The 27012-nt window shown below is 40.2% G+C and overlaps 1 protein-coding gene across 7 annotated transcripts in view; it reads left to right on the top strand.

Moving 5' to 3' along the window:
- The first annotated feature begins 942 nt into the window (after window positions 1–942).
- DNMBP (dynamin binding protein) overlaps window positions 943–27012 on the top strand; it is a 148145-nt gene continuing 122075 nt past the window's right edge. For 2 of the 7 annotated variants that reach the window (XM_028482045.2, XM_028482044.2), the window contains exon 1: window positions 945–1152. The gene's annotated coding sequence lies outside the window, so the exon portion shown is untranslated. Of the gene's footprint in view, window positions 1353–6096; window positions 10380–27012 lie in introns of those variants that run through there. The other 5 variants (XM_028482042.1, XM_028482043.2, XM_028482037.2 and 2 more) reach the window with 5 other exon arrangements.

Raw genomic sequence — 27012 nt, 5'->3', positions numbered from 1 at the left:
CTCATGTAATTTATTGAATACTGTACAGAAAGTGAAACCCAGAATGGTTGTATGAGTACAGAACGGCTGTAAGTGTATCGGTGGTTTGCCCTCCTGATCCTGTGGCTGACCGGGAGCTGCCTCACCGTAGCTGCCCAGCATCAGGAGAGAGTATCCTAGAGCATATCACCAGCCCAGGAAAAGACTGAAATTCAAAATTCTACTGTGGTTCCTCCTGAATGCCTACGATTTTCTCAGCATTGTAAAGTGGAAAAATCTCAAGTCCAACAATTGTAGGTAGGGACCATCTGTGGAGGTTTATCTGTTATACGTTCACAGTGACAGACTTGTTGCATCATCTTCAGCATCCCCCAGGTAGATCCCAGAAACTAGGCACAGAAATTCAAGCAACAAACCAAGCAGTGTGACTTTGAGGCCATTAATACACAAAAGGAATCCCGCGAGGATTCACGAACGAGTTAAAAGCGTGCTCTCAGCCCTGCCTAGTTCTTGCATTCTGCTGTTCGTTGCTCTTAAATTCTCAAAGGTGTCCTGAGAGACTTTCCTTGAAAAAAATGAACAGACCGAAGTGAACGCCGAGTATTTGTGAGGTGATAAAGGAAACTGCCTCCGGGCAGCACAGAGGACCGCACCACAGGCAGGAACTGCATGCGGCTTCTCTAAATGGGATTTAACCCTTTTCTAGGTTGGAGGGGGAATGTGGCGGGTGAGGGATCGGCAAGGGAGGAAAGGAGCTTTCGATCAGCGGGAGCTGCACGTAGAACTGAACGCTCCACGAGCAGCAGACGCTCGAGCTGCCCTAGCAGGGTCGGCGCCGCGCCGCCCGGTGCCTCAGTTTCCCCGAATGGAGGTCCTGGGGCACCGCCCCCTCTGACGTAATGGGGCGGGCGCAGCCAAGGCTGGCCTTCAGGGAGTGCGAGAGCCGGGCAGGCGCCTGAAGGGGTGGGCGCGCGAGTAAGGAGCGTGGCGCCCCCGGGCAGCGCGGGCCGCGCGAGGCGGAAGCTTGGGCGGGAGGCCGGAGGCGGGGCCGCCACGCTGAGTCACGCAGGATTGACCCGCCCGCCGCTTCCAGGGGCGGAGGTGACAGCGGGCCTGGGACAGACGGCCGTAGCTGCCCGCCGCGCCAAGGGACCGCCAGGCGGCGGAGAGCAGGTCAGGGGCCGGGCGAGGCCGGGTGGGGAGCCCGGGTCGCTGTCCGGGGACGGCGGGCGGAAGGGACCCGCGTCGCGCCCCGAGGAACGCGCCGGGCAGCCAGGCCTGCGCCGCCCCTGCCCCGCGGCGGCCGCTGCCCTGGCCGGGAGCCCCTGAGGGGCAGCAGGGCGCCGGGCCCTCGTTGGAGTTCTCCGGTCCAGGTCAGTCGGGCCCAGGGAGGTGCCGGGGAGTTGGAGGCCGGGTGGCCGGCAGTCCGAGGGATGCAGACGTGGGCTTTTTAAATGGTGTCAGGCAAGCGCAGGGCTCTTTTCACTGCACCACCCTGCCACTCCGGCAATGAGGCGGAATTTGAAAGCTGGAAAAGAACCCAGCATTAGTCCAGCCCCCTTATTTAACAGATGAAGAGATTCTTCTGGCTTGCACAGTCACATTCAGTCGGAATAGGAGTCCGTGATTCTGTGTCAGGGAGACAAGGGGGGAATGGCTTACCGAAACAAGAGTAAGACCTGTTTGGCTAGAGATGCAAGTTTGGTTATGTTGGAGTTTTGTACACCGGCATTCCTGCCGCAGGTACTAATGTCCACCAGGCATCAATTTCTCAGAGTATTTAACCTCGAAAAGGATGTCAGTGCTGTCATTTGAATAAAGGAATATTGGGGTTACAAACAGGCCAAGTCTGCTGCAAATTAGGTGCTGTGGGGAATGCTTGGTGTATAGAGTTAAATTTTAAATGAAAAAAACCCCACTTTAAATGGAATCTCATTATCCTTTATTGTCTATGTCATTTATATTGATATAATAAAGAAGGGCACTCACAACATTATTCTGTAATTGATAACTTGCCTTTAGGTCTATTTTTACAGTAATTCTTTTATAGTAATATGAGAGTCTTGTGTTGAAACACTTTCATAATCACTGATGCTGTGGTATGTGGCAAGCCAGTGGTAGCACTAATACTTAGTGTTTGAGCATAGTTTAGCTTCACGTGTTTGTAAAGCTGAAGTTACAGAACTGATTAATCTGTAGTTGTATACTGAAAAGTGAAGTACCTGCCAGCATACAGGTGTGGTTTCTTAGAGTTGGTGCTGCGTTTATTACTCTCGTAGCGTAGAATAGCTTCCAGGTGATGAGCAAGTTAGTTTATCCCCAGCACCTGTTTTTCTCTAAATTATTGAATCAAAGGATCTCTAAGACTACCTTCCATCTCCAAAGTTCCCTGATTTTGACGTGTTAATTTGAAACATATGTCACTCATTGTGTCAACGACGCAAAGTTTTGAGAAAACACGTTTTTAAAAAATTCTGTGTGATGCATAGTGAATCTTCAAATTCACTGTTCTCAACACTCCCAGTCACTTTATCATTATTGAGCTAACATAAGTGAAAAGAGATTTTTCAAATTACCTCCTTGTTAAATTCACTAAAGTCAGAGACTGGAATAGAGTGCTTTGTGTATGGTGGAGAATAGCTAAAATTTGGCCTGGGAATGGGGTCTGTGCAGCACACAGATAACTTTTGCAATAAGCCGAGAACATTCTGCCTCAGAAAATGTGATAAGATGTCTTTTATACAGTGTTCATATTGTGTGAATTTTCAACTGAGTTATGATAATAATCTTCATAGACAATCTGTCCAAATATGTGCAAGTTATTTTGTCTTGCAGGCCCAAAGCAGAGCCTTTCCCATCTCTTGTTTCTTCTTTTCTGGGTACTTTCTTCTTAGGGTCCCTCTTACCTCGAGAGACCCTTTCACATTCCTTTTTCATCCACATGAAAGAGGCAATTCAGAGCCTCTCTCAAGCACTGATTGAACTTACACTACTTTTTCTCCTCTTAAAGTACATGATAAATCATAATTCTTGAATCGTCGTTTAGATCTCCTAAAAACTAAGAGTGAGTGTTCATTTTTAGAACATAGTGCAAGACTCCATGAGGCTCTGGTTCTGAAAAAGGGTTAAATGGAATGTGTTTAGATTTTTCTCTTCCCTAAACTTGGAGACTGCAATTTAGGAAGCCTCCAGAGCCAGTAAACTCATTTCTCTCTGCCTCATAAGGAAACCCTTTCTGCAGAATGCATAGTGAATCTTCAAATGCGTTATTCTTCTCAACCCTCCCATTCACTTTATCAAGGTTGGGCTAAACAAGCAAAAAGTGATTTCTCAAATTTCAGACACTTCAATGATTGTTCAGATTACAGGTACTTTTTAAATTTGGGGAACTTTTTTAAATGATAAAAGCGGTTAAACTACAATGCAAATGGAGGCTTGCATGCCCACTGCCAGGTATAAGGCTTGAATTTTTTCTAGGTTTATTATTCTGTCGTTTCTGAAGTCGGTTAATGTATTACCTACCCCACACCATTATTACAAGATTATCTGCTTTGAAATTCTCAATTGTTCTTGATCTTCAGCTAAAGTATCCTTAAAATTCATTCAGAATACTTATGAAAAGTTTTAAACATAAATTCAATTAATATTAAATAGTTTCTTATTATGCCTTGCTTAGGAAAACATCTGAATAAACTAATCTTCAAGATTGGATAACTTAGTCTCGTTTAGTCTCGTTGGCCAGGAGCTAATTATAAGATATCAGTCTCTTGCCTGGAAAGGCAGAAAGGTCTAAAGTAGCAGTCATGAAATCAGATCACAGATCAGCTCTGTGATGAAAGAGCTGTTAAACCAAGGCTCAACAAATAGTCATGGAGCACCTGTATCTGTTCTTGGTGCTGGGGATACAGCTGTGAACAAAGCAGACAAAGCCCTGCCCTCATGCAGTAGATATTCTGGTGGTGTGGAAGCAAACAGGAAATAAATATGTGAATGGATCATGGTCACACGATTGTAAGTGCTGTGGAGAACCTGAAGGAGGCGTAAGTGAGAAAAAAAGAAGTGGGGCGGGGGCAGTACACACAAAGTGCACAGTGGTCAGAGAAGGCCTCTACCGAAATCACTTTTGATCTAACACTTGAGAGGAATGAGAGAGTGAGCAGGAGGCAGAGGGATGAGCAAGTTCCAGGCCCTGATGTAGGAGCATGTTTGGCATGTGTGAGGCGTGATGAGGTCACAGTGGCCAGGCGGTCCCCATGTGGGCGAGGGGAAAGTGCAGCAGATGGGAGGCGGTGGGGGTGGGGCGGGGCACAGCCGTGTAGGCCGTTTTGTAAGGATTTTGGCCTTTCCTCTGAGTGAGGGGGGAGCCAGGAGAGGGTTGTGAACAGAGAAGCTTCTGATGACTTATGTTTTAACAGGATCACTCTGGCTGCTGGGCCAGAGAGACAGAAGGGGGACAAGGGCACAGTCAGTAAGAGCTTCCCTTTCATACCAGCTGTGTGAGGCTAAACCGCAATCCTCCTCTGGCTCGTGTTTCCTCATCTGTAGAATAACCAGGTGCTCTCTAGCTCTAGAATTTTTAGATTTTGTGTGGAATCCCTGTGAGGAGGCCAAAGGATTGTATATGAAGAGGTTCTGAAAGTAAGTAGTTTCAAAGGACGTGAAAACTTGACGCCAGCAACGTGTCTTGAGCTGAATCACTCCTAATCAAGAGGTAATGGGGTCTTTTCAGTCAGGTTGTCAGGTCATGAGAACAAAAACACTGTTTCGTGACTATTTTCCACTGATCCCTTTAGTACTCTGCTGATCCCTGAATTTTTCCCTTCCTGCTTGAAAAAGGATGAAAAGCTGTTACTCATCAACAGAGCTGGCAACCAAAGTTGCTTTTGTTGTTAGGAAAGTTGGAAACTTAGGGGAAGGAAACAATTCTAATTTTATTTTTATCATAGGTCGTTTGAATTCTTTTTTAACATGCAAGGAGCCTAAAAGATTTCTTTTGTTTTTAATTCCCTTCTCCTCCCATTCACCTCATGCTTCACAGGTGCTCATTTGAACACATATAACGTTTCTTTTTGTCTGTATAGGATCTTGCAAAGTGGGGATATTTGTTTTATATGTATTTTAATTTGTAATGTTGTATTTCATTTTGCTTCTTTTTTCTCTGAGTACTGTTTTTAAGATACACCTGTGTTTCTACATGTACATCTAATTCTTTGCTTCCAAATGCTGCATTATATTCCATGCTGTGTGTATGAACCACAGTTTTACTTATCTCCTCTCTGTGTGATAGATACTCAGGTTGTCTCTACTTCCTACCACCACAAACATTGCTGCAGTGATCATCTTCATACCTGTCCACTTATAAAGCTGTGTGATATACTTGTGGGATATACACTTCGAAGGGAATCACTGCGTCATAGGCTTGCATGTCCTGAATTTGATCAAACTGTGCCAGATTCCTCCCCACAATGGCTGCACCACTGTCTCTCCTGCCAGAAGTGTTCGAGGGGTCCTGTATCCTCATGTCCCAACCAGCACTCAGCTTTCTCTAGCTCTCCACCTTTTATAATCTCATAGGTGCAAAGTGATACCTTCTCATTTTTATTTGTATTTCTTTGGTTACTGATGATTGTGAGCATCTCTTATGCATATAGTTTAATCTGTAAATTACTTATTCCTGTCTTAGCCTGTTTTTTATTGGAGTTACTATCTGTGTTGCTGTTGACTTGTGGAAGACAGTTTATAGGTGTTCACTTATCGTAACTTTGCAGATATCTTCTCATATGTTAATTTTGTCTTTGTTGTCCTTTCATCAAGAAAAATTCTTAATTTCAATGTAATCAGGTAAATAAATTCTTTGGCTTAGAGTTTTTAAAGTTTTGTTTAAGAAGGCCTTCCCAGGCCTTCCCAGGGCTTCCCTGGTGGCTCAGTGGTTGCGCGTCCGCCTGCCGATGCAGGGGAACCGGGTTCGCGCCCCGGTCTGGGAGGATCCCACATGCGGCGGAGCGGCTGGGCCCGTGAGCCATGGCCGCTGAGCCTGCGCGTCTGGAGCCTGTGCTCCGCAACGGGAGAGGCCACACCAGACGAAGCCCCGCATACCACAAAAAAAAAAAAAAAAAAAAAAAAAAAAAAAAAAAAAAAAAGGCCCTCCCAGTCCCTAGGTCATAGCTATTTCTTTAATTCATCTAGAGCCCACATTGCACGTGGTGTTAGATAGGAATCCAGCCCTATTATTCTCCATTTAATGAGCCGGTTTTTCCAATAATATATCCAAAAACCCCATGCTTTCCTCCATTACATTGTGGTACCCTCTTTCTCCTATATGGTTCCCATGGATACACCAGTCTATCTCTAAGCCTCTATTCTGTTACGTTAGTTTGTCAGTTCTTGCTCTGTTTTTTATTGCTCTGATTTTATTACAGTGATTTGGTAATACATCCTCATGACCGGCACAAGTGCCCCATCTCTGTTCTTCATTTTTAAGTTTTCTTAGCTACTTCTGTGCCATTATTTTTCCATATAACATTTGGAATATGTTTATCAAGTTCCTCAAATTTTTTGAGGAATTTTTATTGGGATTACATTGAATTTATCAATTATTTGTGAGAGGCTTGACGTCTTTTTGATATTAACTTATTTCATTCAAGAGTATGTAATGTGTTTCTCCATTTAGCTTATTTTTTTCAGAATTTTTGTTTTATTTGGAAATAATTTAAAACTAACAGAAGAGTTCTAAGATTAGTACAAAGAGCTCCTGTATATCCCTTACCTAGATTCACCAGATGTTACCATCTTGCCATATTTGCTTTATTACTCCCTCTCTTCATTTCTATGCATTTTTCTGACTCATCTGAGTTATTAGTTGCGGACATCATGACCCTTTACCCCTAAATACTTCATCAGTTCATTTCTAAGTCCTTTATTAGAACTTCAAAGTTTTCTCCATAAAGGTCTAAGAGTATATTCTTGGTTAAATTAATTTCTAATACTTGATAGTTTTGTTGCTATTGTGAATCATGTCTATTTCTATTACTATTGTTTTCTAGTTGGCTATTGGTAATTTAAGAGAAAAGGTATTGATTATTGTAAGCTGATCTTGTATTTCACAGCCTGGCTTCACTGTCTTATTCAAATAGCCTCCTGTTTTCTGTTGTTTCTTTTCCCCCATAGTTAATCATATCCTTTGAAAATAGTGATAGTTTTGTTGTTCCTTTCTCATCCTTATACTTCTTATTTATCTCTCCTTTACAGCACTGACCAGAACTTCCAGGACAATGTCCAAACAGTTGCTATGCTAGTGAACATCTTTGTGTTGTTCTCAGTCTTAAAGAGAATGAGTCTAAAGTTTCATGTAATGTTTGTTTTAGGTTTTAGGTGTACCTTTGTCAGGTTAAGGTGTTCTCCTCTATGTATTCCTAGTTTACTGAGCATTTTCATCATAAATGGATATTAAGCCTTGTCAAATACTCTTTCAGGATTTGTCTCCAAAGAAATAAGATGGCATCAGGAGGCTGCAACCCAAAATCCTAAGCTAAGCTTAAGCTTCAAGGATAAGAAGATTAATAAAAGTCTTCAATATTTCTGAACCCTATGTATATAAATTTATGGTAAACATCTCACAATTCCAATATAAGCTTATTTCACCGTTAGATCAGCTTTTTCCTCCTGCTTTGAGTCAGAATTTAAAAAGCTGTTGTGAAGAATGAGAGCGCCATATTCAGCATAACTGTAGTCGTCAGCATGATTGTAAATATAAGATATGTAAAATTATAGTTTCCTTACTCTGTGGATCACTCTCTGCTCCGGGTATAAATCTCACCTAAGTATATCTCACAAAATATTGACATGCTTCAGCAGATAGTTCTTTAGCAGCCATAACTGCTAGGGTGCTGTGCAGTAGAGTCTCAGGGCTATCTCTTTTGGTTCATGATTGGGTTTTTGGTTCTTTTTTAAGCTATTTTCCCCTAATTATAAAAATTATACCTCTTAATTGTAGAAAATTTGCAAATAGAAATGCAAATCTTTAATCCTGCCTTTTAGCATCAACCGCTGTTAAAATGTTTATTTCTCTCTCTCTGATCTTTTTTTGGGGGGTGGGAATAGAGGGGCTACTTTGTGGAGGAGGAGAATGCACCTAACATTGGGCTATATAATTTTGTATCACCCCTCCTTTTTCAGCCTTAGGTCATCAACTCTTGTTTGTCTTGCTTTGATTGATCTTCCCAAAAAAAGCAATAAGAAAGATATGATTAGCTTATAGGGCTGGGGTTACAGTTTGCTGACGACTTGGACATTTCGAACAGGCTGTGTGGGAGTGCACAGGCAGCCCGGCCTCAGAGTATGGAGAAGTCATGGGCCACAGGCCAGCAGACCGAAGACTAGCTTGGAGAAGAGGAAGGGGAGAAGTCTATGTGATGTCACTTTGCTTCAGTTCAGTTGGCACCTTCCTTCTTTAGACCACATTTGCATTCATCTTTCAGAAAATAAAAAGTATGAGGAAAATAGTTGTAATTTATCTTCTTTTGACCCTGAAATAAACCCAACGCTGTTGTCTTGTTTCCCTAATCACCTTCTGTCTGCTAATGTGGTGACTGGTGAGGGAGTGTGGTCATAAATTGCAGGAAGTGACAGAATTTTTAAGTTAACATTCTTATCAGCTGGTAGATTCAATATCCAACTGCCCTCTCCTCCTCACTCCTCCCCCCCCTTCACCCTGCTTCTTCATTTTGCCAAAACACCTGTCACTTCCTAAAATGCTGTTGTCTGCCTTCCCCATCCCTCAAGGAGGAAGTTCTTCAAGGGCATGAACCTTTGTTTCATTCACTGATAAATCCCAAACACCTTTTAGCCTTGCCTGGTACATAGCATGCCCTCAACAGATGGAACCCACAAAATGAGTCAGTCTGTAAGGAGGCAGCTCTGTGATACAGAGAGGGGAAATCTTAAGGGAGGGGTAAGGGAAGAAAGTTCTCTTAGCCTCCTTTAAATGCATGGGTTCAATAAACTAGTAGAGTCCCCATTTCTTCCTTGACCTTGTAAGCGTAACTGTCAACCCAGCCACAGAGCTAATTTCTCTACATCTGTTTGAGCTGCTCCTGTGGGGTCTGTGGTTTCTGAAAGTGGAGTGTGAGTGTCTGTGTTGCTGACAAGCACATGGTGGGAGTAGGGCCCCAGAGAGAATAGTCACTGCTGACGTTCTAGCCATGGGTTCTGGGCCCAGCACACACTCTGCATTGTTTTCATGAGGTGATTGATTCTCTTACGATAAATGATCTGTCCCATCAGCAGAAAAAGTTGCAGTGAATGTGCCGAGTTGTGCTGAACTCCCAGCCTCACACCCCGTGTCCTCCCGCTTTCTAGTTTATTCTTTCCTCCCATCCCCAGCTGTGCAGAAACCTTTGGCATTTCTGTCTCATTTCTGGATCTGGTTCAGGATTGTCATGATGAATAGTCATGCTGCATATACCTGGTCACTTTATTATAAAGCAAGGCTCAATCATATGAAATTGCGCTCTGTAGGGTGCTAAAAAAAAAAAAACAAAAAAAACTGGGTTGCCACAAATACACCAAAATGCTGTCCTGGAGCCCAGTGCCATAGACCCAGTCTATCTTGTATAGACCATTGTCTGAGTCATGGCCCTGAAATATTACTTTACTGTTATCTTGCTTACTATTATTCTACTGCTTGACACTTGTTACCTGGCCCTCGAATCTGATCCAGACTGTCCATATATATTCTAATTTACTTCCATGTCTCTATTTTCTACTCTAATCAGATATGTCTCTTTTTCTTTCCTACAACGATGATGATAGCAATAAGTATATTATTAATTATAATTATGAATATGTCTTTGGTTTCACTAGCAGTCTGAAGTCAAATGAAGGGAAAGGAATATAAAACAACATCAATAATATAATAACAGCAGCTAATATTTTAGCCAGTCATAGTACTAAATGCATTCCTATTTAATCTTCAGAACAATTTTATAAGGAAGGTGCTGTTGTAATCCTCATTTTGCATATGGAGAAACTAAGGTACAAATTGGTTAAGAAACTTGCCCTAAAGTTTATATTGCTGTTAAGTGATAGAACAGGAAATCAAACTCACATCTGTTTTTCTCCAAAGCCCACCCTCTTAACCAGTGTGCCATAGCAGGCCTCAGGTAAGCAGGTGACTGAAGAACAAGAGTGACTTATATGGTCACATGGTTATTGACAGTTGTGCTTTTTTCATGTTCGCTGAACTACTCACCAGTGCTCTGTGAGATGTGAAGGGGCTGGGAGGATTTTGTCTGCAGCTGGGACTGCTCAGGAAGCTCCTCCCCAGATCCTGTGTCGTCGACTTTACAGTCAGAAACGGGTGGCACCTCAAAAAGGGAAAGGCTCTGAAACTACAAATCCAGGTAGCATTCTTTGGCTTTTTGACCTTTTCCTAATAACGTATTTAAGATTTGCAAAAATGAATAAAGAACAATACAATAAATGTCCACATATCCAACACTCAATTTAAGATGTAGAAAGCTGGGCTTCTCTGGTGGCGCAGTGGTTAAGAATCCGCCTGCCAAGGCAGGGGACACGGGTTCGAGACCTGGTCCGGGAAGATCCTGCATGCCGCGGAGCAACTAAGCCCATGGGCCACAACTACTGAGCCTGCGAGCCACAACTACTGAAAACAACTAAGCTCGTATGCCACAACTACTGAAAGCCCGCACACTGCAACAAGAGAAGCCACCGCAATGAGAAGCCTGCGCACCTCAATGGAGACCCAGTGCAGCCAAAATAAATAAAACTAAAAAAAAAAAAAAAAAAGATGTAGAAAGCTGAGTTGGTTCCTATGTTCCACCTCCTTTTGCCCTTTTGTAGATCCTCTGGTTCTAGCGACTTAGAAAACAAAAAGGATTCCCTTTTATTTATATATGACAACAATACCATTACTGTCACCTTAAAAAAAAGCAGCAGTAATTCCTTAATGTAATCAAGAAACTAGTCAGTGTTCAAAATTTCTCCCATTTGTCTCAATTTCTTAAACAATTGATCTGTTTGAATCAGGATCCAAGAAATGGCACCCACTGCATTTAGCTAATATGTTTCTTAAGTAGCTTTTAATTGATAAGTTCCCTTTCCTTCCATTTCCATTTTAATTTTTAAAAATTTATTTATTTATTTATTTTGGACTGTGTTGGGTCTTCATTGCTGCGTGCGGGCTTTCTCTAGTTGCGGTGAGCGGGGGCTGCTCTTCATTGCAGTGAGCGGGCTTCTCTTTGCAGTGGCTTCTCTTGTTGTGGAGCACGGGCTCTAGGTGCAAGGGCTTCAGTGGTTGTGGCGCACGGGCTCTAGAGGTCAGGCTCAGTAGTTGTGGCGCACGGGCTTAGTTGCTTCGCGGCATGTGGGGTCTTCCCGGACCAGGGCTCAAACCCTTGTCCCCTGCATTGGCAGGTGGATTCTTAACCACTTCGCCTCCAGGGAAGCCCTTCATTTTAATTTTTGATTATAGTTTATTTTGTTAAAGAATTATGTCATATAGTTTCCCACATTCTGGATTTTTAAAAATGGTTTGTGATGCAACCTTATTGTCCTGTTGTGAGTTAATTTACATTTTTGTCAGTCACTCTAGGAGGTTCCAAGTTATTCAGCCTCCATAAATAGAAAGGATTCACCAGCCCACCATATAGCTTGGTCTGGCCCAGAGGTCATTTCCAAGGAGTCTTCCAAAATGTTCCAGGTGACAGGGAATGACATAATCAACAGCAGACCATCTCTATTTAAAAACATTTTGCCTCAGAAGGAATTTTATAACTTCTCTTTGGCAAGGCATTTTCGTGTTCCCTAGAGTCAGAGAAGAGAATGGAGAAGCAAGTGAGTGGTCTGGTTTTCTTCTTTTAGACAGTGTCTGTTGCTTTAAGGATTTCTGGGGCTCAGTGCCAGAACCTCCTTGGGATATTATCGTCTTACAGTTTAGATCTGCTTATCAGGAAACAGAACCGCTGGAGGGTCAGGTAAGAGAAGAGTGAGTTTACATTAAAACCAGACCTTTGTTTGTTCCTGTTGGGGGTCCTGTATTGTATTCTTGAGCATCTAGCCAGACTGTGGAGCATAATACTAATACATATGGTCTTCAAACCTATAGTGTTCATTACCTGGTCTTTTTGCTGCCACTGTCTAGATGTTGTTCAGTAATTATAATATCTGGACCACTGCAGACATGAAGAAGTCCAGTTTTGTTTTGTTTCTCTTGTAGTCTTGCTGCCTTGACCTGCTAGTCAACTGTGATAATTCTTCAGGGTAATCAGTCAATATTAAAGTAAAAAGAATGAAAATTGTTGAAGTGTGACGCTACGTTTGGCTTTATTTAGTGACTTGACGATTGTAAGAATAAAGTATCTCAATGTCAGTATTTTCATCTAGTTTTAAAGCCGAACAGTTAATAAACCAAGGCTAAAAATCCAACATAGAATGAGAAGGACATTTAATACATTTATTATAGCCCTGCTTATACTTTTATTTTGAGATTAACTGGTTATCTTAAGAGGTTTGCTTTAATTAAGGCATTAACAGTAAATTACTGGAAATCTTTGTGTTGAATTTTACCAGTATGTTCAAACTTTATTCTTTTTTTAAAAAAAATATTTATTTATTTGTTTGGCTGCACTGGGTCTTAGTTGGGGCACGCGGGATCTTCACTGCTGCATGCAGGATCTTTAGTTGCGGCATGCGAACTCTTAGTTGTGGCGTGTGGGATCTAGTTCCCTGACTTGAGTTCCCCTGCATTGGGAGCGTGGAGCCTTAGCCACTGGACCACCGGGGAAGTCCCTCAAACTTTATTCTTATATTCCATAGGTGGGAATCAGGCTTGGTCAACATTCTCTTCTGGTTACTCCAAATACTTAAAAAGTAAAATATAATTATTATTCACAAAAGTGAATAATAATTCACTTTTTTTTTTCTGACACAAAAGTATCAGACACTGGCAAAAGTGTCAGTGATTTGCTAGTTATTGATTGCTCTTCCTTGCAGTGATCAGTTAACAAAAATAAGCACTTCCTATTTACCCTGATCACAGGAAGCAACGGCACACACATGAGATAATATGTTTGAAAAGCAGTCTGTAGATGTATTATGTTCTAATAATATGTGTTACAAAGCTGTACTGCCTTGCAGAGAACTGCCAGTATTTTGATGAGGCTAGAGTTTAGGGTGTATGGTGGGTGGAGAGTGTCCAGAAATGAGGCCAAACTTATGCATGGGGACCAGATCATGAAGAGCTTTGTACGATCTGCACAGGAGTTTTAGATACTTCCTACCAGTGATGGATGGGAAGCTCTTGTGAACTTCAAGCAGTAGAGAATTATGAGATTTTGTATTTAAAAATAGCAATCCTAGTTGCGGTGTGGAAAATAGAACAGAGGGAGATAAGACTGGTAGGTAACCAATTAGGAAGCTATTGCCATGGTCCCAAAGAAAAGATGGTGAGAGTCTAAAGTAGGGCAGTGGCAATCTTAAACTGTAAATGTCAAGCCAAAGAACAATTTTTCAAAGGTAGATGAGTTTGAAGGACTGAACAATAGTGTTAATGTTTTTCCTAGAAGTAGACAGTTTTTTTAGAAGAGTAAATAAATTAATTTCATATTCCTCTTCAATCCCTGGAAGGCATTTGGCAAAGGTTTTCTTAGACCCATAGGCAAGGGTCTCGTGGTGAAACTGCTGCCAAATCCTTGTGGGAATACACAGTTCATTTAGAGCTTAGGGTAGAAGGGGATGTCAATTGCTATGTCCTTGTGACCAGTAACAACAAAGAGTCACATTACTCCCCCTTCCTCTCAGAAAGGCAGTAACAGTTTTGAGCAGTTAGCCCCACCCAGAAGTTGCTGCCTCATCTGTGTTATTGTTACAGTCAGTCTGCGGGATGATGACAGTTCTCCTTCTCCTCCCCCTTCATCATCATCAGCATCACCATCCTCATAGGTGACATTTACAAAATACCTGAGTGCTTACTATTTACCAGGAAGTGCCTTAAATGTTTTACCTACATAATCAAACTTAATCCTCATAACACACCATGAAATAAATTACTATTGTTATCTTCAGTTTACAGATGAGGAAACAAAAGTTCAGAGTGGTTTAAGTGGCTTGCCCAAGGTCACATAGCTTGACAACCGACAGCCAAAAACTGAACCTAATTCTCTCTGACTTAAGTCTGAGCTCTTAACTGTTATGAATGTAGTTATTACTTAATACAGTTTAGTAGCAAAAATGATTTCTCACCTTAAATTTACTCCTTTATGTAGCCATGCCCAGTGAAAGTCCACATAATCAAACACTGTATTACCTACCCTCCATTTGCAGCTAATAGCGAGGACACATTTTTAAAACATAAGTAAAGGAAAAACTTGGGGATGGGGCGGGTCAGAAATAGGGAAGCAATTTAAATTTCTAGCTTTTTTCAAGGCAGGATATCCATGTATGCCTTCACTATTTTTTGCTTGAAGTACAGCAGTTTCTGAAACAGGAGAGCCACTCAGTTTTTAAAATTGAGCTATAATTAGCAAACCATGAAATTCACCCTTTTAAAGTATATGATTGAGTGGGATTTTTTGGGTACATTACAAAGGTGTGCAATCATCACCACTATCTAGTTCCAGAACATTTTCATCACCCTGAAAAAGAACCTTGTATTCATTAGCAGTCATTCCCCACTTCTTTCTCCTGAGACACTCATTTTAAAACCTATTAAATACCAAAACACATTCCAAAGCTATGAAAAAGATTTTGAGACTATCTATCCACAATCTCCTTCTCTTTAATGCAGATGATGATGATAACAACAGTAATAATAATAACAGCTAACCCCTGTGTAGTGCTTACTATATGTAAGGTACTATTCTAAGTGCTTTATATATACTAACAAATTTAAATTTCACTGTGATCCTGTGAGGCAGGTTCTATTACTAAACCCATTTTATAGGTGAGGAAATGAAGGCACAGAGAAGTTAAGTAACTTGCCTCAAATCACGTAATTTTTATTTATTTATTTATTTATTTAATTTTTGGCTGTGCTGGGTCTTCATTGCTGCACGCGGACTTCTCATTGCAGTGGCTTCTCTTGTTGCGGAGCACGGGCTCTAGGCGCGCGGGCTCAGTAGTTGTGGCTCGCGGGCTCTAGAGAGCAGGCTCAGTAGTTGTGGCACACGGGCTTAGTTGCTCCACGGCATGTGGGATCTTCCTGGACCAGGGCTCGAACCCATGTCCCCTGCATTGGCAGGCGGATTCTTAACCACTGAGCCACCAGGGAAGCCAAATCACGTAATTTTTTAAAAAGTAATTTATTTTATTCCTTTTTTTTTTTGGCTGCATTGGGTCTTCGTTGCTGCGCGTGGACTTTCTCTAGTTGAGGCAAGCGGGGGCTACTCTTCATTGCGGTGCGTGGGCTTTTCGCTCTGATGGCTTCTCTTGTTGTGGAGCACGGGCTCTAGGCATGCCGGCTTCAGTAGTTGTGGCACACGGGCTCAGTAGTTGTGGCTTGTGGGCTCTAGAGCGCAGGCTCAGTAGTTGTGGCGCACAGGCTTAGTTGTTCCGCAGCATGTGGGATCTTCCCGGACCAGGGCTTGAACCCATGTCCTCTGCATTGGCAGGTGGATTCTTAACCACTGCACCACCAGGGAAGCCCACATAACTTTAATATGGGGTGGAGATAGGAGATAAATCCAGATAGTTTGGCTTTGTAATCTGTGCTCTTAATTATTCTATGTGTTTTAAGCTGATTATATTTGTATTTGAAAATTATATGAAGACCTTGAAAATACCATGCTAAGTGAAAGAAGCCTGTCACAAAAGACCACATATTGTATGATTCCATTTATATGGAATAGGCAAGTCTTTCTGTCTATAGAGACGGAAAGTAGATTACTGGTTGTCTAGGGATGGGATGGATGGGGAGATTTTTTGGAGGGAAATGGGAAGTGACTGCTAATGGGTATTGAGTTTATTTTTGAAATGATGAAAATGTTTTAGAATTGATAGTGGTGCAGGTTGCGCAGCTCTGGGACTTTACTAAAACCTATTGGATTGTACACTTTGAATGGATTAATTATATAGTATGTTAATTGTAACTCAATAAACCTGTTTTTTAAAAATGATATGAAGGACTTCCCTGGTGGCACAGTGGTTAAGAATCCACCTGCCAATGCAGGGGACACGGATTCAAGCCCTTGTCTGGGAAGATCCCACATGCCGTGGAGCAACTAAGCCCGTGCGCCACAACTACTGGGCCTGCACTCTAGAGCCCGTGAGCCACAACTACTGAAGCCTGCTCGCCTAGAGCTCGTGCTCCGCAACAAAAGAAGCCGCTGCAATGAGAAGCCCACACGCTGCAACGAAGAGTAGCCCGCGCTTGCCGCAACTAGAGGAAGCCTGTGTGCAGCAACGAAGTCCCAACGCAACCCCCTCCCCCCAAAAAAAATGATATGAAGATAAGTGACCAGGATGATTTACCTTGGAATATCTTTTTGTCTTCATCTGGAAAAAAAAATTGTGTGTACACACACACACACACACACACACACACACACACACACACACTTTTTCCCCTTGTATTTGGGGGTGCTCAGTTACTTAGAACCAGTTCTAATTCTAACAAATATAGTTGCTTATTTGAATATTTCAGGTGCTCCCAAGTACCTAAAATCAAAGCCCAACCTTCCTAATGTGGAAATGAGTCCTATGAGATCCTGTACAGCTCTGTGTGAAAGAGGAGTATGATCACTGGGGATATGAATATATATTTTGATGTATAACTTAAAGTAGTTCAGTGTGTTAAATCATTAATTCTGCAACTATTTATGGAGGGCCTGCTGCATACCAAGCAGTGCTCTAGGTGCTTGATATACATCGGTGCATAAAATAAGCGAAAAGAATCCCTGCCCTGTAGAGCATGTAGGAGATAGGGACTAATTCTGTAGGCTTCATAGAGGAGGTATCATGAGTTGGGTCTTAGAAGATAATAGTTTACCCAGATAATAAGAGTTATGCATGTTTGATGGAAAGGTGAAGTGCTCAGCTGATCCAGTCAAAACAGCTAATATCACACTGTGTCCTTTTTTTTTTTTTTGGCTGTGCAACAGATAACTTCAAAATCTCAATGGCTTATTACAACAGCCATCTGCTTTTGTTTTCATAGGTCTGAGAGGGCTGAGATTTGTAGGTCAGAGTAAAGGAGGAGAGACAGCAGCAAATGGATATAGGGGCAGGAATCTTCTTGGGGATTTATCTCAGGTCTTTGGCCAAGGGCTGGGCCGGACATGAACAGGGCAAGTCTCTGTGAGGCCTGAGTCAGAGTGGCTTCTGTGGGGCTGAGAGCTGAGCAGAGATACCTGAGGGTGCACAGTGCTCAGAAATATTGGATTTCTAGTCCGGCCAGAGTAGAGAGACCTTGATGAGCACTACAGGCATTCCTTTGAGACCTCAGCTAGGACAACTTTAGGAGTAAGAACAATACCTACAATAAATGCCATACCTTAAGACTCAGGACAAAACCCAACCTACATGATATAAAACCAAGCCTAACAGGATCAAGAGGATCTTCCTGTAGTTTAACTGATGTCAAAACAAAATTCAACACACATTAAAGGAAAACAGTATAATCCAGACCGTCTATAACATATCATACACAATGTATATCATACAATAAAAATTACTAGAATACAAAGAAGTGAAAATATGACAAGCAAAAATGTGTCACATACTGTAGAGGAAAAAATGTAACTCATTGTGTGATGACTGAGATGATGGATTTAGCTCATGAGGAATTTAAAACAGCTAATGTAAATATGTTCAGATATTTAAAAGAAGAGATGGCCATAATGAATGAATAGATAGGGACCATCACCAGAGAAATGGAACTATTAAAAGGAGCCAAATGGAAATTCTAGAATTGAAAAGTACAACAGCTGAAATAAAGATTAACTGGATGGACTTAAGAGAGCAGGAAGGATACTGCAGAAGAAAGGGGCCAATGAACTATAAGACAGATAAATAGAAGTTATGCAAACTGAAAAGAAGAAAGATTGGGGACGGGGAGAACAGAGCTGTAGTGACAGTGAGACAGTATCAAGTAATTTAACATGTCTAATTGGAATCACATAAAGAGAGGAGGAAAGATGAGGAAGAAATATTTGCAGAAATAATGACCAAAATTTTCCCAAATTTAGTCAAAAACATCAACCCATAGATCCAAAAATCTTAGTGAACCTCAAATAGGGTAAATATGAAGAAAACTACACCTAAACACTTTGTAGTCAGCTGCTGAAAACCAAAGATAAAAAGAAAATTCTTAAAAGTAGCCAGAGAAAAAAGATATTACATACAACAAAGAATGACAGCTGACTTCTCATTTGAAATAGGCAGAAGACAATAGGACAACATCTCTAAAGTTTGAAAGAAGAAAAATAGAGCCATCAATCCAAAATACTATACTAAGCAAAAAATCCTTGAGAAATGAGAGTAAAATTAAAATATTTTCAAGTTTGAGCAGATTTGTTGTCAGCAGACTTATACTGCAAGAAATGCTGAAGGATGTTCTTTAGGCTGAGAGGAAATGATACCGGGAGGAAACTCAGTTCTATAGAAAGGAATGAAGAGCACTAGAAATGGTAATTGTACACGCAAAATTGAGAGACTTTTTTTCTTTTCTTAATTTATTTAAAGGACAACTGATTGTTTATAACAAAAATGGCATTGTATTATGGGATTTATAATATATTGCATTAATTATCTATTACTGTATAACAAATTTTCTCCAAAATTAATGGCTTAAAACACTAAATGTTTATTATCCTACAGTTTCCGTAGGTAGGGAATTCAGGAGTGGCTTAGCTGGGTGGTTCTGGCTCAGAGTGTGTCACAAGTTGCCATCAAGATGTTGGTGGGGACTGCATTCTTCTGAAGGCTTGTCTGAGACCCTAGAATCTCCTTCCAGGATGCTTGCTCACATGCTTGTTGGCAGGAGGCTTCAGTTTTTTACCATGTGGGCTTCTCCATAAGACTGCCTGAGTGTCCTCACAACCTACTCTTGGATATCGCACACTGTCACTACCACCTCATTCTGTAGGTTAGAAATGAGTCACTAGTATGGCCCACACTCAGGAGGAGAGGAGATAGGGAAAATTTTTGGATCTACTTTAAAGCTACCACAAATATGTAGAAATAATATATATGGCAACAGTAACACAACGGACAGAATGGTGTGGTAAATGGAATTATACAGTTATGTATTTCATACATTGTATGTACAATGGTATAATATTAAATGTAAGTGGACTGTGATAAGTTAATGATGCATATTGCAATCCCTAAAACAACCACTTGAAAAATCCAGTGGTATAAATAAAAGCCACTAGAGGAACTAAAATGAAATACTAAAAAGTATTTGATTAACCCAAAGAAGGCAGTAAAGAAGGAATAAAAAAAAAGGACAAATAGAAACAAATGCAAGATCAGTAATTACATTAAATGTAAATACTCTAAATATTTTAATTTAAAAGTATAAATGATCAGACTTAACAACTGTCTAAAAGAGATGCACTTTAGAAATTCAGAGAAAGACAAATAACTATGTGATCTCACTTGTATGTGGAATCTAAAAAAAACCAAATGCATAGAAAAAGAGAGTAGAGTGGTAGTTTCTGGGGCTGGGGGGTGGGGGAAATGGGGAAATGTTGGTCAAAGAGAACAAACCTCCACTTATAAAATGAATAAGTTCTGGGGATCTAATATACAGCATGGTAACTGTAATTAACAATACTGTATTATATACTTGAAAATTGCTAAGAGAGTAGATTTTAAATATTCTCACCACAAGAAAAGAAATTGTGATTATTTGAGGTGTGTGATGTGTTAACTAACCTTATTGTGGTAATCATTTTACAATATATATATGTATCAAATCATCACATTGTACATGTTAAACTTGCACAATATTATATGTCAATTATGTCTCCATAAAGCTGGGAGGAAAGAGAGATGTACCTTAAATATAAAGGCATAAGCATGTTGAAAGTAAAAAATAATAATAATAAAATAAATAAAAAGAAAAAGGATACCAAGTAAACAGTAAGCATGAAAAGCTGGCATGGCTATATTAATGTCAGAGAAAGTAGACTTTAAGGTACGGAGATAAAGAGGGACATTTTGTTATGATAACAAGGTCAGTTTATCAGGATGATAGAAAAACTCAAAATGTGCATTTACCTAGTAACAGATCTTCAAAATACATGAAGCAAAATTGACAGAATTAAAGAGAAAAACAAATCCCAATAAGAGTTAGGGATTTAACATTCTTTTCTCAATATTAATAGAGTAAGTAGATAGAAAATCAGCAAGGGTATATATGAGATGAAATAACACCATCAATCTTCTCAACCTAACTGACGTTATAGAACACCATTCTCAACAACTGCATTCTTTTCAAGTGCACATAGAGCGCTCACTAAGATAGACCATGTGCCAGGCCATAAAGTATCTCAATAAATTTAAAATAATATAGAGCATGTTTTCTGACCACAGCAGAACTAAACTGGAAATTAATAACAAAAAGATCTCTGGATATTTGAAATATTTGGAAAGTAAATGTCACCCTTCTAAATAACCCATAGTTAAAAGAAGAAATCCAATGGGAAATTAGGAAATTTTTAGCTGAATGAAAGTGAAAGCTCTGTATCAGAATCTGTGTAGCTAAAGCAGTGTTTAAAGGGAAATTCATAGCTTTTGATGCTTATATTAGAAAAGAAGAAGGGTTGAAAATCTGTTATCTAAGCTTTCACAGGAATGAGAAGAACAGATTAAACCTAAAGTTGAAAGAGGGAAATAACAGATACAATAATAGAGGAAGAAATCAGTGAAATAGAAAACAGACAAACAATAGAGACATTTAGCAGAGTCAAAAGTTGGTTCTTTGAAAAGAGGAACAAAATTGATACACCCCAGCATGACTAAGAAAAAAAGAGAAAACACAATTTCCAATATCATTATAGATCATACAGATATTAAAGTCTCAATATAGGAATATTTTGAACAACTTCATGCAGCAAATTTGACAGCTTGGATTAAATGGACAAATTTCTTGGAAAAATACAACTTAACAAAATCAGTACAAGAAGAAATGAAAAATTTGGGTAGCCCCATATGTGATAAAGCTATTGAATTTTTTTTTTTTTTTTTTTTTTGTGGTACGTGGGCCTCTCACTGTTGTGGCCTCTCCCATTGCGGAGCACAGGCTCCGGACGCACAGGCTCAGTGGCCATGGCTCACGGGCCTAGCCGCTCCGCAGCATGTGGGATCTTCCCGGACCGGGGCACAAACCTGTGTCCCCTGCATCGGCAGGCGGACTCTCAACCACTGGGCCACCAGGGAAGCCCCAAAGCTATTGAATTTTTAATGAAAAACCTTTCCTTGAAGTTCTCCAGGCCCAGATTATTACAGTAACGAATTCTATTAAATATTTAAGGATGAAATAATACCAATCTTACACAGACTTTTTCAGAAATTAGAAGATGAAGGAACATTTTCCAATTCTTTATGTGGCTAGCCTAACCCATATTGGCAAATCTGACAAGGACACTTAAAAGAAGATTACAGTCTAATATCCTTTGGGAAACATAGGTGTAAAATCTTCAACAAAGTAAATTTGCACTATATAAAAAGAGTAATACATCACGAGCAAGTAGGGTTTATTCCAGAAATGGCAGGTTGACTTAGTATTTGAAAATCAATGTAATTTGCCACATCGACAGAATAGAGGGGGAAAAATCATCTCAGTAGATGCAGAAAAAGCATTTAATAAAATTCAACACCTATTCATGGTTTAGAGAAAAAAAGCCAAAACAAAACAGTATGCAGAACCAGAGTAAAGTCCTGAACTATTTCCTTCATTTCTCTTAGTAGGAATCACGATGATCTGACATGCTAGCTGCCTAGATAGCCCAGCAAAGGACTCTGAAATCTCTAGGATGTAGCTAATTAATTGGACTGTGATTTGTATGCATTTTCTATTTGTTAGGGAATTAGTATTCTAGCTCATATCAACTACCAGACACTACTTTTGGTTAGTTTCTGTATCAATTTTGTAATCTTATTATTAATATATCATCTTTGTTCTTCATCTCTCATGGCAGCCTGTAATATAAATCTCCCACCTGTTTGTCTCTCCCTTTTTCTTATCCTAGCTACAGTTCCTAATGAACTCCTAGATTCACATGTTTCCATGTAGATACATTAATTTCTTTACATATCATACCATTGCCCTTCCTTTCCTGTGAGAGATCTCTTTTAAATCAAGTGAACCTTTCCATTGTTGAATTTTAGGTTTGAACATCCTGACTTAGGACATTAAATCCTCACTGATACCATCTTAGGAATCCACCATTCACCAAGTTTGCTGTGTCTTGGCATAACTCTCTGGTTCATCTTGGATAGAAGCTACCAGAAGATCCATATATACATTTTCCTTTCAAGTATAGTGATTCTAGTTTCTATAACTAGAAGTGTTAGTTTTTACTTATTTGTATAAAGCTGCTGGTCCCTCTCTTCCACGGTCCTTGGAAGTTGGTACTGCATAGAATGATCTAGAATCACTCACCCTGAGAATGGTCTCAATTATTTTTAACTCCAACTGCACAGTTTCTTTCCTCCTATTTTTCTTCCTCAGAACCTTTAGTTTTCTAAATTCCTTTCCTGATTCTTTCTTACAAAATATCAAGAATATTTTATACTGTAAAAAACCTGAAGGGTAGAGAAACTTCTTTAAATCTTCTTTAGCCAAAAAACTAGCCTGTGCTTGAAAGAGATAAGGAAAAGAAAAAAGATGCTTACCTTGCAGATCTCTGTACTATTAATCCTCATAGCTTGGGTTAATAAATTTTCTTGGCATCTCCTGGAAACTGTCCTAAAAACTGCCTGTTATCTCATGTTTGTTTTGTTCCGTTAACTGCAGCTTCACCCTGAAGTTTCACTTTATAGTTTCAAGTTAATCTGCACTTCTACAGCTGCTGTCAGATGTATTATCTGGGCATTTATTGTATACAAAACGTATCACAGCTGTTAATTTTAATAAAGCTACTTAGCTCAGACATGTCCAGTGTATTTACTTAGGAGTCAGTGATGCTTAAATTTCATGATTGAGATTCATGCAGGATTTAAGAAATGGGAACCTGAGCAAGTACTTAAGGAACTCTTAGGTTGACCCATTTGAAAAATGTTTCTTTAACGTAAATGTCCTCAAATTTGGTAGTCTTAAAATATTAGTCTTGGGACCTTCCTCCACCAGTGCAATTTGTTAAAAAAGACAAAATTGATGTAGAGATATATAAGCAATTTTAAAAATAACTAAAAAGGGAGAAAAATATCAGCTTAATGTGGGGGAGAGAGAGGGAGGGTGGAATCCTTCAAGTTAGTTGAAACAGTTATCCCATAAGAGTCAATCCTGAAGCTTTCTTAATTTAAATTGTCTTTTGTAAAAAAACAAAAAAAAAATTGTTTTAGATGAGAGGTGTTCCGTTTAAATCCTGAAGAGGACTGAAGGGCCCTTCCATGATTGGCAGAAACTCTGATCTATGTCCTGTTCCATCGCTGAGGTTGTTGCCTTCCAACTTGAGACAAGTTTGAAATAAGCAAAATATAATATAAACTGTAAGACAGTTTACAATAGCAGATTCCTTTCCTTTTCTACCCTCGTTTCTCTGATCATCCCACCTATGTCAGAACAGGCTTTTTATTTTTTCTTACAGTCCAACATTCCGTAACCTGTTTAGCAAAGTACATGTGAGTCAGTGCTGCTGTCATCAGGAGAGCACAGTGGGTTGGAAGAAGATACTTGTTGGAGGACAGCTAGCCCAGGCCATGCTGCTCAGCTTCATGGGAGCCACCATGATCAAGATGGGTTCTACTTTTCCTCTTCATCTGTTGCTAGTTCTCTGAGTAATCACCTGGCAGTGACTGCTGACCTTCTGTCCAAAATGAACTCTAGTGACATAAACCAGAGGAGGAAATGATGTTTTCCTAGCTTCTCTCATTTCCTTCCAGCAACAGATTTAGACTTCATTTTCTGATACCTCTTATCCTTTCACCCAGAGGAAAGAGCTCGTTCTTTTTTAGTCCTATATTGCCAAGAATAAGAGAACTGTGCAATTGCTTTTGAGGTTAAATATTACTTTTCATTGCTTGGACTTGAAATTTTTTAAATGGATTTCCATTCCCCAAAATGTTTTATGGAGATTTCAGTTTCAAGACATAAGGAAATTTCCAGATGCTCGTGAAAGCATATTCCTTTGAAGGAACCTATACTGGAGAGTCCCTACGAAGAGGACCCTCTTGCATCCCTCCTCAGGTTGACAAAGATGTACGTGTGATGCTCCAGCATACCCACTTTGTAGGAGCAAACAAGAAAGGAGAAACTGTCTTTTAGTTAAGGAAACCCCTTCAGAAATTTTCTTCTGAAAGTCCAGAATTTAGAATTACACTATGAATTGGGCAATATTAGGAAGAATGTGCAAGGTGTCATCAGTGCTATTTGAAAGAATATAGTAAATTTTCAAAGCTCTCACACATTGTGTCCTACTTTCCTAGTAGTAAAATAGATTGCTCAGAATTTCAAAACAATTTAGAGTCTGGGTCCGATGCACCAAATCTGTCAAAAAAGTGAGGATCTTTTTGAAGGGTGGGTGCACAGGACCCCAGGCATCAATATTTTTCTAAACATGTTTTAAGACTTCAAAATTTATATATCTACCTCTTATCTCTCACCTAGATTTAGAATGGTAGATTTAGGAAACTAACTTTATATAGTTTCCTATATTTTCTGTCTCTATTTTTTTATGCATAGTTCTCATAAATTCAGAGAATCCTTTTGGGCATGTATCTGTCAAGGGCTCAGCAGAATATAGAAGGCACACTCAAATTGGATAATTTGAGGAGGTCCCACTTAGAATGGAATGGACAGGTTTAGGGAAAATAACAGAGAATTGTACTGTACCCCAGGGATAGCAGGTGAACCACCCAGACCTCAGGGGCAAGAAACCGGTTGGTTACCTAACCCAAGAGAAAGAGCTGTTTTGAGGGGGCCTTCTGATGGTGGCTGTGGCCTTTAGTAGAACAATATAGGCAACCCACAGCCCAGCAGGGAGGGACACATGGGAATAAAATAGCCAACCTCACCATCCCTCTGCCTTCATATCTCCTGCTGGTGCCACCCACTGGCTGAACCCAACTGGAAGCCAGAGGTAAAAGAGCGCCTTGACGCAGTTCTTGTGGGTCAGCTTTGTGGAGCGCAGAGCAGAGCAGAAGGGTGGAGGACAGACCTGGAAGGGGAAGTGGAAGACACCCAGCACTGGCTTATTGTTCAGTGTTCTCAGTCTATCCCAGGTTTGATATCAGTGTCTATCAGGGGAAAAGTTTAGTTTGTTATCTCAGGAGATGTTTTTAGTAAAGTCTGTCCAGACTTGCAGATATGTTTCTTATCAAAAATTATTGAACTTTACCAGGCTTTCTTTCACATTCTCTCACATTTTATGACATAGATTTTTAAAATCTTTTTTCTTTGGGTAAACATATGTATAACATAGAATTTACCATTTTTATGTGTACAGTTCTGTGGCATTAAGTACATTCACATTTTTGTGCAACCAATCACCACCATCCATCTTCAGAACTTTTCCATCATCACAAACTGAAACTCTGTACCCATTTTCCTTCCCCTCATCCCCTGGTAACCACCTTTCTACTTTCTGTTTCTATGGGTTTTACTACTCTTGATACATCATATAAGTGAAATCACACAGTTTTTGTCTTTTTGTGACTTAGCATAATATGCTCAAGGTTCATCCATGTTGTATGTGTCAGAATGCCCTTCCTTTTTAAGGCTGAATAATATTCCATTGTATGTATATGCCACATTTTGTTTACCTATTCATCTTTTGATGGACACTTGGGTTGCATGATATACTTTTTTAAGTGTTATTTTTATTTCTGAGTATGTTTTCATTAATACATTCTCTCTCATGGCTGTAACTTTTACATGTCCAGTCTGATGTCTCACAAATCTACAAGGTGAATAAGAGCAAGGGAGCTGAGACATGAAAGGTGGAGGTGGGCTTGAGCAAGAGAGAAGGGCATCATCTGGAAGCAGTAGAGAGTGGGCAGAGTTTAAATGTGTGGACAGACAGTGGAACCCACCATGGAAAAAAGAAACAGCGTGTCAACAAAGAACAAGTTCTGGACAGAAAGTGCTTTATGGGAGCAGAGAGCATTTTGATTGGCTAGGACTGCACAAGGACTATTTATGAATAAGTGGGGTGAGAAACAATTTAAAAAATTTAAAGTTTGACCTGAAAAAAGTGTGCTTTGCCAGATAAATTTAGGAAAGCTGGATTAAAAAGTGGTTCTTCCCTGGATTGACTCAGTCTTTATTTTTTATGCCCCTCCAAGAGAGAAATATGGCTTATAGCCTTTCCCAGGTTTATAATGACCATAGAGCTCTTGTATTTGGGTGCAATATGATTAGTGTCCTCAGAACATATTTTGGGGAAATGGTGGGGACTAAGCTAAGCTTCTTGGGGGCAGGAACTACAGCTTATCTCATACCATCTTGAATGTTCCTTGGTACATCAGGGGAGCAAAAATGGATTAAGAGGTAGCTGCCAAGGTCTTCAGTCCATAGAAAGTGTTAAAATATCCTTGCGGCACTAAAAAAAAAAAAAATCACTGCAGATTTAAGAATCAGGGGACTTCTCTGGTGGTGCAGTGATTAAGAATCTGCCTGCCGAACACTCTATGACATAAATCACAGCAAGATCCTTTTTGACCCACCTCCTAGAGAAATGGAAATAAAAACAAAAATAAACAAATGGGACCTAATGAAACTTAAAAGCTTTTGCACAGCAAAGGATACCGTAAACAAGACCAAAAGACAACCCTCAGAATGGGAGAAAATAGTTGCAAAGGAAGCACCTGACAAGGGATTAATCTCCAAAATTTACAAGCAGCCCATGCAGC

This window comes from Physeter macrocephalus, chromosome 20, assembly GCF_002837175.3.
Source record: "Physeter macrocephalus isolate SW-GA chromosome 20, ASM283717v5, whole genome shotgun sequence".
Classification (NCBI taxonomy): Eukaryota; Metazoa; Chordata; class Mammalia; order Artiodactyla; family Physeteridae; genus Physeter; species Physeter macrocephalus.
Note: the sequence above shows the minus strand (reverse complement) of the source record. Positions and strands in the feature narration are given on the sequence as shown.